At 41.1% G+C, this 19,851-nt stretch overlaps 1 protein-coding gene across 2 annotated transcripts in view; it reads right to left on the reverse strand.

The window, feature by feature from the left end:
• The window catches only part of cv-c (crossveinless c), a 93,153-nt gene that overhangs the window by 45,050 nt on the left and 28,252 nt on the right, over nucleotides 1–19,851 (reverse strand). For both annotated transcript variants that reach the window (XM_015172200.3, XM_032438894.2), the window contains one exon: nucleotides 14,885–14,929. The gene's annotated coding sequence lies outside the window, so the exon portion shown is untranslated. The remainder of the gene's footprint in view (nucleotides 1–14,884; nucleotides 14,930–19,851) is intronic.

Genomic DNA, 19,851 nt, shown 5'->3' on the forward strand with positions numbered 1-19,851 from the left:
CGGGCCCATGCCAAAGGCCACAGACAGCGATGGCTGTTTATTGAAATTAACTCTGTTGCCTATTTATAAGTCCGTATTGCCTAGTAAAGGCAGTTGGCCATGTCAACAGATCACACAATGCTTAATCTCAGATGCAGTATGCATTATCTTGTTTAGTTTGTTAAGATTGCTTAAGAGAGCCAAATAGTCCACCACGTCACAAGTCTAGTTCAGACGTGCATGTTTGAACTTAATTATCTACTCAAAATTCTGTTTGCTACCTCAAGTATTCAAATAACTTGACACTTGGCAAAGTCACAAATGCTTGGAAACAGTGCCAGATGAGTTCAAGTCTCACTAAATTCGCCACAAAACTAAGTCAAGCTATCCATTAATACAGATACATTAATAAGATACAACAAGAAAGATTGTCTAAGACTAAAATTTCTTTGCATTTTACATTACAAATAATGTAATGCCTACAATAAATAAATTGAATCCCAACATATAAAATAAATATAAATAAATTATTATACTTAAATTAAGTCATAGAGGTGAATTTTTTATTTGGTGCTATGTCTTAGATTTCACACAACTGCCAATGAAAATCCTGTTTAAAATGTTATGGTTAAATATATAGCAAGTCAGCGGGTTCTGATTCTTGACAGTGGCCATAAGCTGGATTTCACAGCTAATACCGACAAGTCTTTTAGCACATATTAACATCTGTCAGTTAGCAGGTTAATCCATTGCTTAGCGAGCTCGGTTTATTTGTATGGTCACTGAATATCTGAGACACGAGCATAGCGCTGATACCGCTGCCGGCGATTTTGCTGGCGCCAGCCCAGCAGCGTATTGATTTCACGCTCTCGTAGCCAGGGACAAGGACAAGGACGCCTTGTGCAAATACTTGATACATAACTCTCACAATTGACAGCATTTGAGTTGGCTATTTGACGCATTTCGATAGCCACTCAACGCTCTGTGATTAGTGTTAGAGCCCAACACATTGCGAGTGCTTCACCTGCAGCTGTTTCAATTGTGACTGGGACAGTGGTGCGTGGTCGGGGCTTTTGGCAAAGGCCAAGTTAATGAAAATATCATTACAGTTTAGCCGAGAGCGTAACAATAAATTTTTGTCTACAGTTTAACGCTCACGTCTGCGCGTGTCCCACTCAGTTTATTGACTCATGAAATATGAGCACTTCTTAGGGTGTGTACACTGTACCGACAGCATACATTGGCTTAGGCTCAGACAGAGGCGACTCTTTTGAGGTGCGTGCTAAGCGAGCATTACTCACCAAACGCTCAGCATCTCAAATTCTGCGCGTGTGCGCCAATATTTGCTTCATCCCGTTGCGCAGAGTGCGGAGCGCCTGTCAAGATTAAGCTCAAGAGCTGCGCAATCGCTGAGCGGCTGCTGTCAATTTGACAAATGCTCAGCTCTCAGCGATTGTGACAGTTTTAGCGGATTCGTAATTAAGCATGCGCGCACATGCATAAATAGCATAAATACTCAGCAAAAGAAAAGACAAAGCCATGGTATGCCTGTTGATTTTGGCCAAATGCAAACACATGTACCACTTCCCTGTCCGCTGCCCCGTTTTTGCCACAGACTGTCAGGATGACAAATTGCGCACATCGAATGGGCTGCTAGCATGACATTTGCGCATATTAAAATGTTGGCAAAGCCAGTGCTGCGGCCGGAGCTGTTGAAGGTAATTAAAATAATGCAGAAAAAGGTGTCAAGGACTTGCGACGTCAAGTGAATTTTAAACTGCTACAAATTGTAGCTGGCGCTGCCGGCATGTCAGGGCATATCAGCTGCCACTTGGAGTGGCAGGCTTTATGTATGTTGATCATTATCAGCATGCATATATTAAATAATAATATATTATTTAGATTATAAAAATAAATTTTTAGGAATTTCAATTACAATTACAAAAAATCTATTAAATAAAAGACTGTTCGATTAAATGTTTACATTGCGTATGCGCAATTTCTTGTTACTCATTTCGCGTGCAGCGCTTTAGACAGCTGATCACTAATATGACAACATACGAATCGTGTATAGACACGTTTAACTTAAAGTCAATATACTCACATTTACATATATATATACATACGAATACACGTATCTGCTTAATCTGGGTTTAAGACTGGCAAAAAAACAGTTCGAAACATTTGCATAATTTACCTGTAAAGAAACAACAGACACATAAATAATTTTTGGAAATAAACAAAATAATAAAATAAAACATAAGTACTCGTTTTTAAAATGAACATTTAAACAAAAGCCACACCTTTTGCAATAAATTGTAGACATTTCGCACGGACACACATATTAATTATATGCACTAAAAAATGATATAAAACTTTAAAAAGCAATGGCAATCGGAATTCACGTCCTGCGCTCGTCTTGAAGACGTGTGCACTGCCGGCAACTTCATTGACAAATAAATTCGAAATTCGTTTCCCCCAAAAAAAAATGCACGCCCTGCAGCGGCAACATACATAACTCGGCATTGGCTTCCTGCACAATATGCAACATTTTGCCGCACGTCCGGATGTTTACAACAAAATAAACAACAGGGCGGGCGGCGCACACAGTGCGCATTCATTTCATTTGAATGCGCACTCATTTCACATCAAAATCGATATTCAATGCATAAAACTTGTTACAGTTTCAGTTTTGTTTACTTTGGCAGCGCTTTGTGCACTGATCAAAGTCACATGGAAATTTATTATATAACCCCGTTAACAACATGTAGACAGGGCAGCATCCAATAATTGGGCTCAATCAATCAGCCTGTGTACGATTTGATCAGTTTAAATTGAAATCGATGCAGCGTTAATCTGCCCATTGACCCAGTTGACTCTTAGATCTATCTACTAATATCTATCCAGCTGCTCGAGATAAAAGCAACTGCAGCTACAGGTGAATGCACCCAAAGCAATTCTTATACGTATTCTGTTATTTTGTTTACTAATGAATTCCACAATGGCATACCGCATACCCCGAGTGCGCCGAGAGATCTGTTTGAAGAGCTTTGCTTGTAATTGTTCTCTAAATGATTGGGCGAGGCCTTGTCGTCGTCTGCGGTTACGCCATGTGGCTTTTGGGTCGCCATAATGAGGTGCCAAAGGTAAATAAGCTGCACAAATATGACCAAACGATTTTTTCTATTCGTCTCAATTTTTTTTTCTTCCTATTTTTCTATCGTCTGACATCTGCAGCGTTCTTTAATGAGCTTACGTAAATCTCAGACGCGCTTGTTTTGGTAATTAGATTTTCTTTATAGGCGTGCGAGGCTCTTGTTATGTGCTTTAGTAATTAAAGATCCATTGGGTATATTGAATTTCTAGCTTCACTTGAATTTAGACTACTTGTAAGCAATTAATCCTAGCAACTACTATCGAAAACTTTTGATTGAAATGGTTTTCCCTTAAAATATATCAAATATAGTATTATATCTAATGGAATTCTTTTCATTTAAGGCAAAATTAGTAATTGTTACCTTTTAAATGTAAATAGTTATATATTTGTAACCATATTGAAAAAATATATTTCCCCAAGGGGTATCTCATGGTCTAGCTACTACATTCAGTTTTTTCCTCCTTTGTTGTTGTTGTTACAATTGTGTCGTAATTTTAGGTCACAAAGAAAGCACGAGTGTATAATCATATGGCAATCCCATCTTAGCTCTACTCTAATAATATTTTTAAGTGATATTCCAGACAAATTTAAGCTTTAAGTGATGAACAACTTTCCCAGTCATCGCATTCGCACGCTTGCCACACACAGCTCGAGTGACACAGACAAACACAGCTGTTCACTCGATTGAAGCTCGCAATTGTTTAGAAATTTCTGCCCCAAAAAAAAAACATATTTCAATAAATACTCGTTTACGAGCTGGGTCAAACCATTTGGCATGACTGCATATTGGGAACGCATCAGCCGAAACCCAATTTGTTTGTTTTACTGATTTATTTTTTTATTTTAGGCAAAAGCGCTGGCTGCTGATAGAATTGTAACAACTGTCGCCGCATAAATAAAGCGATTTTGATTTATGCTCCTTTGGAGGTTATGAAATCTGTAAGAAGTCTCGTTGCAGTTGCAGCCACAGGCCAAGGAGAACGGGCGAAGCAACGAGTGGCTGCCGTGCCGCATGGATTTGCATGTCTAGCGCCAATAATTCTAAGGTGTGCACTCCGATGATATTTGAAGTGGTTGGCGGTGCGCCGAGATGTCGACGTTTGATATGGCGCGAGGCAATACGACTAAAAGCAATCGCAATGGCAATCGCCAATCTGTGGCCCATCCATCGATGTGAATGTGCGTGGAATGGTAAGTTGTTTTTTTTTTTTTTTTTTGCCTTTGCAATTGCAATTAAAAGAAACCACAGCTGCAATCTCTGAGCATGGCTTTTGTGCATGTAAGCGGCACTTTTCAAAACTTGTGCTGCTTATCAAGCAGCTTGTTGTTGCTGTTGTTGTTGTTGTGATTGTTGTTATTGCAGATGCAAGAGCCGATTGGCGCGCCGGCACGCAAATAACCAACGCACGCCCAGTTTCAGTCCCAGTCCCAGTCTCAGTCTCACTTCAAGTTCCTGCAAGTGAAAATCATTGTGACTCACAGGGAGCACAGCCCACAGACAAAAGCCTCATTAGGCGTCATAGTCTGCAACATCTTGCTCTAGAGCTTAAGTCTCAGTCTGGGTCTGGATCTGGGCTCGTTTCAATTTCAGCGTTGGCGTTGAAAGCGCGTCGAGCACTCCTATTTAAGTACATAGTTATAGTCATTGCAGGAGCAGACAGACAACCAACCACTATCAGGATGATAGCCTCATCCTCATCGTCGTCTTCTTCATGTTGGGCGCATGAGGCGAATTATGCTTATGCTTAAATTATTGTCAAGTGGCCCGGCATGGTAAATCATAGTTGCCGGCTGATAAATATCAGCTGAGCTGGTTTCCACGCCGATCAAATTGTTTTTCGGAGTGAAATCAAAAGTTCCGTTGACCCACAAAACAAACAAAAAACCGCCTGCAGTCAGCCCGAAATTCATATTTATTTTTGCCATGGCCTATTAAAATATAATACTTTATTTATGCGAGTAATTTGTGCCAGATTTTTCTGGTATAGCGCCTGCGCAGGCGCAGAAACAAAGCCAAAGAACATCGGAGCCAACTTTCTTATTAAGAATTATATATGCGACCATAATGAAAAGCCATAAAAAATGATACTTATATGAGTGCAGCTACCCCTCACAGTTATTTGCAATGTGCTGCAGATGAAGTCGGAGTGGAGTCGTAGTGGGCTTCTCCAAATTTGACCCAGAATTGGGAATCGCAGTTGCAATAATGCGGAAGTGCTTTTTACTGCTCTGCAGTTGCCCGGCTGTGGTTCGAGTGGTGTCTTTCGTCGCGTATAAATAAATTTAATGACTCAATTTGTAATGAAAAATGTGCACGGGTTAAGACCCATCTTGCTTGCTCTGCTCAGGATCGGCACTCGTAAGCTCCACTTGCAGAGCTTGCCATAATTTTGCTTAAATTGCGGGTGTCGGCAACGCCTTCGCTGCGGTTCGTATTAATATTGACTTTCTGTTGGTTTTAATCAACAACAGACCATTTAAAGAGTTGGCATTTCCACTTAATATTACATAAATTATGTAATTCAAGGGATTCGTTTGCCATTGTTCTTCGAGCTAAGGACTTTAGAACCCGCGAGATATGCAAATAATTCTCGTGTCTTTGCGTTGACATCACCCATTGAAACTTAAAACAGGTTCAAAACTTGATTTGTTTATTTTTGTATATTATCGTATACAATTTTTATTTGTCATACAACAAAATTCGCTTAATTGCGAATTGTGTTACGAACACGACAAAAAAAACAACAACAATAAAACAACAACAGGCTTTTATGGCGACATTCTTTTTAGCTATTTTGACTGCTTTTATTTTTATGGCCAGAGCAAATGGCAAAAATAAAAAAAAAAACAAAAAGTGTCAATAGGCCACAGTGCATAAATTTTACTAATTAACATTTATTGTTTGCTGATAGTATAACAACAACAATAAAATAAAAACACAATATCGCCAGGCCATAAGACAGCATTCAATTTGTTTGTCATAAAATTTTATATTTTCGCGATTTTGCTATTGACAAATATAACTCGTTTAAAGACACCCTGCCAAAAAGAAAAATATATAACAAATAAGGGACACTGTCGGTGAAGACTTTTATAGATTTTCTCAAACGTGTATATATAGAATACAGTTATCTTCGAGTTAAAAAAATCATTTTTTTCATTATTTATGTAAATCGATTTTAAAATTTTCGATTTTAACATTAAAATCAATATCTCTATGAAGCAGTATAAGGCTTTACTTTTTCGTAAATGAGAATAAGAGAGATTTTGGAATGGAAACTCAGTTATATCGCTTCGGACTCAGATTACCAATTATAAAAATCGTAACTGTCAAGTGATGTCATATTTAAACAAAAGGTTCTTTTTAGTTCCTTAGACATATAATAGGTTATTCGATCCGACTATAAAGAATTAAACATAAGAAGACATAAAGAGACACCTAGAAGCATATATACTTCATGGCGTTAGAGAATGTTCAAGAGTAAACAAATAAAAAATAAAAAACAAATAAAAACTTACAGTGTATTCTTTTCAAATTAATAATTGTGTCTAAGCATTAGTTTATTTCATGGAATTTGTTCCTGTCTCACTTGTTGATAAGAACTGAGAGCATGGTCCACCATGCAACATGTAATCAGCCCCAATCGTTGCCCCCAGTCGCAGTTGCAGTTGCAAGCGCAGCTCCAGTAAATGAAGACTGGCGACGGGTAATTAACCCAGTGCATTATTGACCGTTTGCTCTATAGAAATACAAAATGTTTTATAGCGCACACACAATTTAAAGTTCTTTAAAAGCGAAAAAGGGAGACAAACGCGGAGGCAACTAAGCGGGCTGAGAAACCAAATTGATATGATTGAACCAAACGCAATGCGTGTTGTCTGCGTCTTTGTCTTTGTAGCGGTTATTATTATTATTATTGTTGTTGTTGTTGCTGCTGTAAACAAACTAATTAAAATTGACACTGACAGCTGATGACAATTTACGCAGCTGTTGCTGCTGCTGCTGCTGTTAAGGGATACTGAGACGCATTCGAGCTAAGCTCCAAGTGAGCTACGCCTTGAGTTTCTCCGCAAGAATTTATGAAGCCTGCGGCAACATGTCGCACTCTCCCTTCCCTATACCGCATAATAAATGTCGTAGCATTGCATTTGTTCAATTGAAATGTTGCACGCGTAATTGCAAAAAACTTCAGCTGCACTTTAAAGCAGCAATAACAATCCACCAAGGAGCAGCAGCAACAGCAACAGCAGACGCATTAAAATAGAAATGCAATTTAAAAGACGATCATTTAAATTAGCGGCAACTGCGCGCAGCATACAAATTGATGATTGCCACCAGCAAATGAGGCATTGGCAACATGTTGCCAACAGCTGCTGCCGTTGCTGTTGCTGGCAACACATGTTGCACACGCCTAGCCAAATATTGCTGCTTGCTAAGCCTGACTAGCAGATATCCTATACTGGATTGAAGCTCATTGTTTTCAACGGGTAATAATATTTGCATGCCCCATGCCATTTTTGGAAGCGGGGTATACATATGCATATGGCAACAATCTGTGCACAGACACACCTTAGAGCAATGCCAGCGACTACGACGACAGTCAGTCTGGCAAAACATGCGAAACGTGGGCAAATAATTATATGGAGACCCACTTGGCATTGCTGTTGTTGTAGTTACTGTAATTGTTGTCTATTTGGTGTTGGCTTTTAGCGTAAATGCAAAAAAACAAAACAACAACAAGAGCAATGAGAGCGGCAAACAAAGCGCATGTTTAACTTGAAATTGTTACACATTTTTGTTGCTGTTACTGTTGTTGTTGTTGCAGCAGCAGCAGCAGCAGCAACCGAGCGTACAACCGACCGACCAGTGACAATCATAATTTTTCATAACTCAACCGGTTTTTCGGTGAGCCTGACTGACGTTTATGTTGCTTGTTTTGTGCTAGCGGCAGTTTTTAGCTTTTATATGCCAACAAAATCTGTGTGTGTGAGTGTGTGTATGTGTGTGCGTGTCCCTGTGTGTGGCTGCACATGCGCACAAGTGTCGTCGGTGTTGGCGTCTGCGTTCGCATCTGACTCGCCATCTACAGCTACTTACACGAAAAAAACCGCTAAGCGGCAACCCGCATGCCGGTGGGGGCCAGCCGAGCGGCAGGGTTCAGGGAGCGGTGTCGTGCTTATTGCACAAAAGAATAATGTGGCATGTGCTCGGCCTGTAATTACCTGTGGGTACACGCATGCATGCCTACACACACACACACATACACATATGTGTTTGTTGGAGCCCGATCGCGTAATTAGCCGCATTTTTTATGAAATTGTTGTTGCTGCTGGAACGCAATGAAGGCCCTTGTCTCAAGGTACGAGTATTTTGTTAATAAAACATGTTTGCATAATATTGTTGCTGTTTATGTTGTTGCTGCTAGGCAATTTCATAGATTTTTGACTGTCAAGGTGAAGCGAGCTGTTAGAAACTTGAATATGTAATCCACAAACACGAAGTTATAAGTAGCTTTTCTGTCATATATAACATTTGGCGATTCGTGATTTTAAATTGTTGGTTAATGTATATTCTTTTATATATATATTCTGTATTTTAGCTTAGCTTGCAAAATAATTGCTCGTGGGATTCGGACCGACATCTGTGAAATGTATACGACAGAGTAGTCTATAATTTTCAAACATTCAAGTGCCCATCATGCTGGCATGTCGGAGCCATTTTTCTCTTGGTTCAGTTGTGAAAGGAAGTTGCTAGTAGACAGCAACAGCAGCAGCAGCAGCAGCAGCAGCAACTGCGACAGCAACAGCAGCCACAGTATTGCCAAAATGCCCAGGAACTTGGCCAGTCGACAAGACAACAACATGAAAAACTATTGCAGCTGCAATTACTCGCACTTCAAAATGCCAACATTTTGAACAAAGAGAATTTTTCGATGCAGTTTTTTATTCGTGCAGCAAACCAAAAACAACACAAACAACAAAGGGCAGCGTGGCAACATCAATCATTTTGAATTTTGCATTTGCATGCAGCAGACAGTAGCCCAGCAACAGAAACAACAAAAACAACAACAGCCACAGAAATAAGACATAAATTAGCCGGAGGGTCTGTGTTAAGTTTTAATGTTGCACTTGCTGCTGGTGCCCCTTTCGCCGCACGGGGTGGAAAGTATTTCTGGAAACCATAGCAATGAGGGTCTAATGTAAACTACCCACCTAACAATGCCCTTTAACAATTGAAAATGCCTCCAGCCATTTCGTTAACAGAACGGAGCTGGCTTTGAGACGCAAGTCTCGGGCTGTTTTATGGCCAACCCGCCGCATGAGTCATACAGCCCAACAGCGTTAAAGTCCACTTGAGAGCCCTAAGTTGTCATTTAGCTACTCGTCATAGCAGTTGGTTTACATGTTTGTTTCATGAGAGTTTTTTTTTCGCAGCGCTGTTGTCTGCCTTTGAGGTGTACTCCAGTCACCCACACTCGATTTTATGACAAGCCCCTGCGATTCCATTGACCACATCCGCTACGACTGGGTGAGTCACCTAGCTGGTGGGTAAACTTGCTTTCTTAAGCAAAAATTTGCATTTGGCATTTGCTAAAAACGATCATAAAATTCTCTCACAGAGGTCAAGGCCTTAGAATTTGTTTTTCTATTTCAGGTTTTCAGTATGTCTAATTGGAAATGGGTTAGTCAAGTGCTTTTGCGATAACATTCCATAAAGTTTTTTTCCGCTTTCAGTCACTTTCATTGCAACCTGATAACAATGGACATAAATACTTGTAGCTGCAGATACGAGCCATTAGCTATTGTTATGGCTGTTTTGTGTTTTCTGATAATGCAAACATTGTAAGTAAAAAAAAAGTCTGACAAAACTTGAAGTTTAAATACATTGATAGAAATTGTAACAACTTTTAAAACTGAAACCCGGATTTGCAACCGAATAAGTGCTGCTCCTTAAGAGCTTGAAGAAGGTAGAGGCAGCATCTTAGGTATATGTAGAATAGAATAGCAAACACTTCCATTATTCAAAAGGTTTATCATAACAAACCGTAACGATATCCATTTAGCCCATAACACAGAAGAGTCTTTTCTTGTTATTTCTTCATTTAAGAGCTGCTGACATAACATTTCGCATGGCCATGATTTATGCAAAATCCAAATGCGTACAAACGGACAGGCTTATCTCAATGAGCTGCTGCCGATGGCCATGGGTCCGCCTGGCTAAGCACGAAGCCAACTTTTGGCTTTGGCTTTGGCTTTGGCCATATGCGTGCAGCTTTGGCTGTAGCCACAACACCAACTATAACAACAACAACAACAACAACAACAACAACAGCTACGACACAACAGCGATATTGATAGGCGCAATTAATTATACGCGCCTCACACTGACAGTAAGCGTTTTGCTTTGGTCGCACCGTGCGGCACCGCGTTTGCCCTCACACCACTTTGCCCCCCTTTTTACTCTTCTTCTTCTTCATTCCCAGCTGCATGCGCTTGGCGGTTCGGACGTCGTCGCACGTATCAATGACCAAATGACATATTAGCCTTCGTCTTAGTGTAAAAAGCCGCGATAACTTTGGCAGACGCACACGCAATGTGGCGGCGAGCGGCCAACAATACTAGCAACAGCAACAGCAACAACAACAGTGCCTCTACCTCTAAGAACTGGGCGGTCAGCTAATCGTTTATTGAACTCGTCTGAAAAATAATGCGCATACGCAGCGTGCACCATGCAGCGTTGTGTTTAGCGTTTTGTGGCCGCTTTGGTTAGCCAAGTGCTGCATTTCCAACTGTGCCGCATCGGTGGCCCGCTGCTCGCGTTGAGTGCTCCAAATTACTACCAAATGGCACCGGAACCCCATAGGGCAACACTGATTAGCAGCCCAAATATGGGCAAGTATGTCTGTGTGTGTAATAAACATAAATGCATATAAGTAGGAAGTTTATGTGCACGTTTCGTTTGAAATATGAACAGCTAAGCGACTTTATCACAGGGTTAGAGACAAAGAAAGAGATAGAGAAAGGAACAGGGATAGGGCCAGAGACAAGGTTTGTGGTAGGAGAACTGTCGCTGGCGCCATTACAGCGCTTCTCATGAACTGCGGCCATGTCAAGAGAGCAGAATGTAACTCCCACGCTATAAAGCAGCTCGTTTAGCGCATTTGTCACGTCTTTGTTGTTGTTGTTGGTGTCGGTTGATTCTAGCCACAGTTGCAGTTATTTACGAGCGCGCAGCGTGTTGTGTGCTGCCTGGAATTATGATGGTTTCAGGAGCAGACAAAACAAACAAACCACCATGACGACAGCCACTGATAAGTGCATGATATAATATTATATATATATATGCTTATATAGATAGTTCCTATGGCACTCTAAGTACGTTTGCTTGTATTCAATTCAATCGAGTTAACGCACTTCCTGCTCATAAACGAATGTTATTGCAAATTGTCAGTTACTACTGTGCAATCAGGCACAACAATAGCAGAAGCAACAGCAATAGCAACAGCAGCAACAATTGCAACTGCAACAACAATGCTTATTGCATTGCCATAGAGCCAGCTTCTCCAGAACCCTCTCCAACTGATTTGCTAAACAATTACGAGTACGTATACGCTCTCAGGCAGTGCTGCAAATAGGCTGTACAAGCACTTAAGATAAAAATCTTAATAGAATTGCAAGGCGCATTGCAATACAAATACTTGTACAAATACAAATACATGGCCAACAAAATATATATATGTGTATAAGAAAAAAGAGTAAAAAAAAAAAATAAAAGCAATCGGGCACCGCTAGTTGTTGTTGGGGAGCTGAGACCTAATGATATTTATCAGCGATTTATACAATTTCCATGGGGCATCATCATATTTACAAGTTAATATTTGCGGTAACAAGATTTGCCTGGGCCCCACAATGCCAACAACAAAGCTGGCGATCAGCCAGCCATTGGCTTGTCTGAGCCGTCTCTGCCTTATGCAAGGAATCCCACACAAAAGGATCGCATCTACGGCAATGGCATCTACGGGCGAGAGAGCGACATGAGTAGACAAGCAAAATGCTTGTTAAGGCACAAAACATGCAGATTTCATTAAAGATATCGCGATACTGCGACTGCGACTGCGACTGCGACTGCAGTCGTTGTTGAAGGGCGCACAGACCAGGGCCACTTTGCATGTGGCACCACCAGCGGATGTGGTTGTGTCTTTGCCAGTGCTTTGTGGTGCTATATGCACTACGAACTGACCGTTTTTGATGCGTAAATGAAGTGCAAGACGTGACGCTCCAATACGAGTTCTAATAAGGGACAGGACTGCGACTGCGACCGACTGTGGACTAATAGTTGAGGTAATAAAATGGCAATTAAGTGTCTTTATGGTCCGGAGTTGGCCTGGTCCATAGCCGCTGGACATCCTTTTATGCGTTGCAATAAAAATACTTGTTTACCCATGTAACAACAACTTCATACGAAGGAGCCACGGCTTTTCGGCATATACTTTTTAGGGCTTGTCTGCTAGCATGGCTTGTTTATGCTTATTGTACGCATAAGTTTGTGCTATTTTATAGTTTTACGGCTTACACATGTCGAACGCATTCGTAGGTGGGCAGGCGTTGCCCAGTTTACGTTTATTGATTTTAAGTGTGAGTTTATGTTGTGTCCCGGAGCCCGATTGCGGCCGATGAGTGCAGCATGTCCATAACCATAGAAAGATGCGAATGCAGCGCTTTCCATTCGTTGTGCATGTCAAGTTCATAAGCAGCGCACACAATTAACGTGCTCGGGGCCGCTGAATGGGAACGAGACGAGAGGAGTCATGCTGTGCCTGATAATGAAAGGAATCAGACGCGGGCTTCCATTTCCATTTGGGCAGCATAACAAACGCGGCGTTAAGATTAACGCAAATCAAGCAACAGGCGGGCATATTTAGACTCGTTCTGCTTAAATGGAAAACAAGAGCGACACATTATGACTGCTGTCGGGACCAAGTGGTTAACTTGGCTATATAAACATTATTACAAACAATCCGAATTTATTACCCACAATACGAAAATTTTAATTTCGTTAATTTATTTTAGTATTCAGTGGCCACACTTTATGTGTGATGTCCGTATATACCTATAAATTTAGAATCTAGGAAAATTGTGAAAAGAATAATAGTTTGTGCACTTTTTGCTTTAGCTTATGGATACACTATCAACTTGTAGATGGCTATCTGCGTAGTTGCCATAATGAGAATTTTATTAACTCGTTTATTAGTTTAGCTTAGAAAAAGCACAATAAAATTTTCAACTAGGGCAAAATTAATTGTTTAAACGGAAATCGCTCAACCGATACGTTGGCTAAGTAAATTTCATTTGAATTTATTGAAAAACATACTAAAAATCACAATAAAGTGCACTGCCTTTTCCCATATATCAAGTCATCTTTTGTGAGTCATGTCTTGGTAAAAACAACAAAATCTTTGCACGGGGCGTATGCGTAATGTTATTGAGCATTTAGCTGTTTGCTTTTACAGTTGCGCCGCTCTCTTCGAGCAAAGCTGGTTCTGATCTGCTCCGGTGACAGAAGCGCCGCAAATTCACGTCACATGGCGAGTCAGTTGGCACTTTATGGGCCGTCTTTATCTGCGCTGTCATTTATGGTTATTTAAAAGTGTTAGTTATCATTGTTATTGTTGTTGTTGTTTTTGCTGCTTGTTGTTCTCTGGCTGTTGTCGCTGGTTGTTGTCTCTGGTTTCGAGAGTTGAGCGAACAAAAAAAAAAGTTGATTTCACCTTTTGCGCTTAACTCGTTTAGAAATTAATGCGAATTCGATTTTGAAATGTGTTTGGCGAGTTTGACGATTTGAGTCACAGAAATTTCGCAAGAATCCGCAGCCATGTGCAATAGCTGAAGAATATTTACGTATATATCGTGCTTAGCAAACAGTTGGGGAGCAACAGAAGCTACAGCTACAACTCGTCGGCATTGGCGCTGCATATTTGCATAAGAATTAGAAAACCCGCAGCGCGACAACGCGAGGCACGCAGAAATCTTGTACGGCATGGGGCGGCCATATAAAGTCGGCGGCCAACCAAAATAACTCTCGTGTCTACACCTTCAACAGCAAGAGCAAAAGCAACAGCAGCAACGACAACGACATCGACGACACGAACAGCAACAAACTGGCCCATCAATGCTGCCAGCGGCAACAACAACAACACCAACAACAACAACACAAATGGCAACATTAGCGCAAATTTCAACGGCGCACAATTTGAATTTGATTTTGTTGTGCGACACACACACACACATGTGGGAAACACGTTTCTTGTATATATTTATTTTGTTTCGGTTTTTTGGGCATTTTAATATGCATATAGAAGAAATAAAAACAAAAAACAAAAAAACGAAACACTCCAGAGGGGCAGGCACACATTACATTAGCCAGGTCTATCGGGCCTCTGGTCTGTGGACTCAGCCTGGCCAATGACTTCGAAAACATGTGTTGATTAACATAAATGATTTCTGTCTGCCTCACAGCACGTTGTTGTTGTGTATTTGTTGTCATCTGCTGCTGGTGCTGCTTGCTGCTGTCTTGACTATTTGTAAAATATATATATTTTTGGAAATCTTTATTGCTATTTGGTGTCAAAATGCGAATAGCTACGCTTTGACATCAGCAGCTGGCAAATATTTATTGACTTAATTGGCATATTTGTTCATCGTGTTGTGTAGAGTCTTTATGCGTTAATAATGAAAACGGTTACCTACCTTTTTTGGTTGCAATTTTCATGCAAATCAAAAATCAGCTGCAAGCTGCAAAGAGAAAGGTAAAATTTCTTAGTCTTAACTGAACAACAGACTGATATATGATAATTTTTTTTTTTTTTTTTTTTTTTTTTGTTGAGTTTCGCTAGAAATCTTCAATCGAAGGCAATAAACTATTATTAATCTAGGCAAGTGTTGAATGTGTATTTGTCTGTCTATGTAGGTTTCGCGAAATTAGTATGCAGCTCATGTTCGACACCGTTCGACTGTTTGGCTAGTTGATTAGGCGACCAGATTGGTTATGCATTAGGTCAGATATTATATGCATGTAGGAAGATAGATATAATAGCTGGCTAGAGATAATTGCCAAATGTATCATCCAACTTGCAGAGCAGCTAGCTCAAATTTTTGCAATTCAATCAGCTGGCATTGGCGCAGCCAACGGAACCAGACGTCATTTGAAATACAAATCGCTACACGTAGCACATCAGGTTTCGCCATGGCCACCAGAGTCTGACATAGTCGGACAGTTCGTCAGTCCGTCTGTCAGTCATTTAAAGCTGTAGAATTTCTAAACTGGTTGAGCGACACAAAAGGCCGGTCTGTACGTTCGGTATACTGAATGCAAGTATAACAAATTCCAGTAGGTGCTGAACTGTTTTTACTTTCAAATGCCGCGCATATATCACAGCCAACAACCACTGACAGCCACTCAGTGGTGTGATGGTCAATGGCCAGCTCCAGTCATTGGTAGCTCTGGATAATTTGCGTGTGTTAATTGAGACTAAATGGCAGCCGACAATTGCTGGGGCCAACACAGTCGGACGGCGGCCCTAAGTCTTTGATTAATTATGGACAGGCTGTCATAATTTACATCGCAATGGAGGCTAACAGATAGACAAATGGACAGACCCACAAATCGACAGACTGACAGCTGCGCCTGTTAATTTGTTGTAATTGCGATGCACAGGCAAATGCATGCAAGAGTGCGACATATGTTGCCGCATGGCATGCAAGAATTCAATTAGTCGATCTGTAATGAAAATATGTTCCACAATCTTGTTAGGCTGTCCCACAGAAAATGAAAGCTGCGACTATTTGTTATTTTAACCCACAAATATCAAATGGCACTTGAGGCCTTTGGCCAAACAGTTGACAAATCATCATCAGATTTACTTTTTAAGAATTAATCCGCCAGCGCAGAAAATAACGCCAACTCACTGCCTAATCAAAAGTAAGAGTAAAGAAATTGTTAAAAACGCGCAGCGTCAAGCATCATCATAAACAAATACAAACACAAAACACAAGCACAAATAATAATACAATCAACAATGAAAACAAATAATTGTTGGCTGCGCATTAACCCATATTTTTGGCATTGCCGCAGCTGGAGGAGAGTACAAGTGAGAGAGAAGTGCCTTGCGTGCCTGAAGCTTATTGATCAAAGCCACGTGATCGAATCAGCAGCAGCAGTTGCAGCAGCAGTTGCAACTACTGGCACACCTTTCGTCGCAGAGGAGAAACAGCAAAGGCAGCAGAGCTGCAGCAACTGTTGCAATAATGAGCAACTGCCAGGCAGATAAGACAATTGTGTGGGTGCCACAGTTGAAGCCACCTGCATTTGCAGCATTCGCTTGGCAATTTGAAAGCCTGCCAATCAGCTGGTAAACAATACGAAAACCGCTAGGCTACTCTGGCACAGCGTGTGACTGCCAAAATATTGTGTGCACACGATTTTGTTATGCATTTCAAATGCAAATTGGTTTTGAAAGGTAATTGATCCCAGACGGCGCAGGCGGCCAATGACAGAATAATTCTGTCCGTTGACTTTCAAATGCAACACAGGAAATACAGAAGAAGAAAAAATAATAATACAACAGCACACGATTTGTGAACTGATTTTGTATGCCGTCAGCGGAGACAAACCAAAAAAAAAACAAATCGAAAAAGAGTAAAAAATTAAATAAACTCTGCACGCGCTATGGCACATTTATAACTTTGAACTTGACGGGGGCCAAGAGATCGAGAGTCTCGACTGCTATTTCGAAGCCAACTCGGATTTGTGATATGACAGCGTTAATTGATTTTCGTTTTCATTAACATTTCTCCATGTGGCACAGATTTTCCCTCTACATGGATTTTTCTATTTGTACGCTTCGTTGGGAAATTGAAAACAACTTATCACAGGCAAAGCTACACAGAAGAAACCAGCTATCCCAAGTATTTAGTACTTTCTGTATGCCTGTTGCTAATAGGGTTAAACGGTTCATTACGCATGCACGCAAGCGTTACAAATTAACCCAGTTATTTATGATTATTTAGTTTCTAATTTGGGCACTATTGAAAAATGATTTATATACAAATGGAATAACATAGGGGGAGCATAGCTAGAGAATTTCTCACTTTATCTCCTCTAGCAGTCTGCTTGACATAGGCGTATTGTCCCTGGGGGCAGACTATAGAGAACATCATGTAAATTGCATAATCATTGGGCAGCTGGGCAGCCGCTTGGCCACTCTCTTAAGGCCATAGATAGATATGCTGTGCTAGCTAAACTTGTTTCAGAGTTTGACTGGAGTTAGACTGCTCTGCTCCATTTTCCCCTGGTAATTGGCCAGCCAAGTGCAATTTGCAATTGTGTTGCCTGCTGCCCCATCCAGATTGATGCCTCAGTTTGATAATGGCCAATGCCAAGGCATGCAATTTTAACGGTTGCATGCTGACCGCTCCAGAGACTAGTAACGTGGGAGGAAGAGAGGAGGCAGATGCTAATGTGTCGATGATAATTCCCAGTAGTCAAACTGATGTTGTTGCTGCCACAAAGGGGCAACAAACTGATCCATGAGTCAACTGTGTCCAAACTGCGCCCCATAAAGGTGCAGCGACCACGTGCGTGTCTCCAAAAGGAAGCCTTCTACTGAACCTAAATGGCTTTTCGCATTAAATCAGTTTTATTACTCGCAGCATTAAACATTGCATATAAACGAATTTATTTATGATCGTATAAAAGCAAACAAATACAAATTTATTAAACACGCAATAGGCGTTATAAAATTAGCAAAGACAAAGTGTTATGCGCGACAACTGTTGGCGACAATTAGGCGCATTTTGTTGTCGACACTTTTTCGCCCCTCCACCTGCCCCTGGATCATGCCACGCACCCGGACCGGACAGCGAACAGTTGTGGCGATTGCATTGAATTCCCCAAAAACGAAAATTGTGCAATAACAATTTGAGCTGCACAAAAATGCGCCAGCGACTGGCCAAAAGCAGCAAGCTAAACAAAGAGACTGCCCCAGCGTTTGCCTGGCCAAGTGGCCGGCCAGGGGGCAGCTTTTTGTAGCGGTGGGTGGGTGTTGGCGATTGCACAAAGCATAGCACAAACAAACCACATCGAATTTGTTTCACACAGTTCATTAAGACAAACAAATAAATAAAGTTCAATTGTGAAATCGATGACGATCGGAAATTGTCAACACAACGTCGACAAAACCAGTGCAAAAACAATAACAACAATTACAATTTATAGCTAAGCCTAATGAAGGTTAATGGACAGCAAAGTGCAGTTAAAATATTGTCAAAACTCTAATGAACGTCATGAATGTTGGTATGGAAGCAGAGGGGGTTGGAGTTTGCAATGCAAAATACACACAGTTAATAAATCGATCGAATTTCATTAATTGTAAAACAAAACTGGAAACCAGATGAGCCGCTGTCTTCGGTTTTCTTTGGTTTATATACCTTGAGGAAGCGTAGACAACAATCAAGCGGAAAATGCGTTGCGAGCTGCAGCTTGGCAGCTTTGCAACTCTGCAACATGGCGACAACTGCATGCCAATGAAAGGCTGCTGCTTGTCTGCAATTGCCAAAGACACACACACACACGCACACACAAAGATGATGCGTGTGTTGCACCATACAGATACAGAAACAGATGCAGATACAGATACAGATACAGCTGCAGCCACAAGCATAGATACAGATACGCACTCGCACCGTGCTGGACAGTGTGCTGGCATTGTTGATTGGTAGGCTGTTAGCTTGCGACGTTAATTTCACTTTAACAAACATTTCGCTTGTCTCTCCGCCGACCGCAGTCGAAGACTTTTGCGGCTTTCAGCTTGATGTCTGATCGTCTGTTGTCTGCTGTCTGTGACAGATCATATAGAAATGTGTTGCATTTTTAATCAAAACGATCGATCAAACGGTAGTTTTATGTTTGACTGGCACCATGGCACACTCACGTACACCACTCAGGCACACACACACACACACACACACACACACATCTACATATTCACTAGACATATACGCATATATATATTTATGTATGAGGCGCAAGATGTGTACGCACATATGGCGCTCACTGTATGGCGGTCCGCCCGTTGTTTGTCGGTTTGTCCCTCTGTTTATCTAACCGGCTTGTCTGTCCGTCCCGCTGCCAGTTACTGTGCATGCGAATGCATTGCTTGACATACGATACCCTTCCTTAACCTGGCCTGCATATATAAGTATATGTATGTGTCTGTGTGTGCGATTCCATTTCGAATTTGATCGATCGCTGTTGAAAATTTAATTTGGATGCGTTTGCTTTTAAGGAAATGCCCATGCTAGGGGCAGGGATGGGGCTTATATGATCTTTAATCAGCCCAAAAAAAAAGTCTCAATTACTTCATTATTTGTGTCGGAAATTTGAGCGTGCAGCTGCCTTGAGAAAAATATTAGACTCAGCTATTAGCTGTAACCTTTTGCCTCTGCACATACGCAACCCCTGGCCGTGGCACAGTCAACCCTTGAGGCAGCCTTGAAACCTTGAAGCCAGCTTTGAAAAGCCAGACCGTTTGGGTTGCTGTCTTCTATCCACTTTAGTCGGCTGCGCGTTGTTGTCGTTTGAGTATTTATCAACATCATTACGATGAGGCTGCACATTTTCATAAGAACTATTACCGAAACTAAACAAAACTAGACAA

Source organism: Drosophila virilis, chromosome 2 (assembly GCF_030788295.1).
Source record: "Drosophila virilis strain 15010-1051.87 chromosome 2, Dvir_AGI_RSII-ME, whole genome shotgun sequence".
Taxonomy (NCBI): Eukaryota; Metazoa; Arthropoda; class Insecta; order Diptera; family Drosophilidae; genus Drosophila; species Drosophila virilis.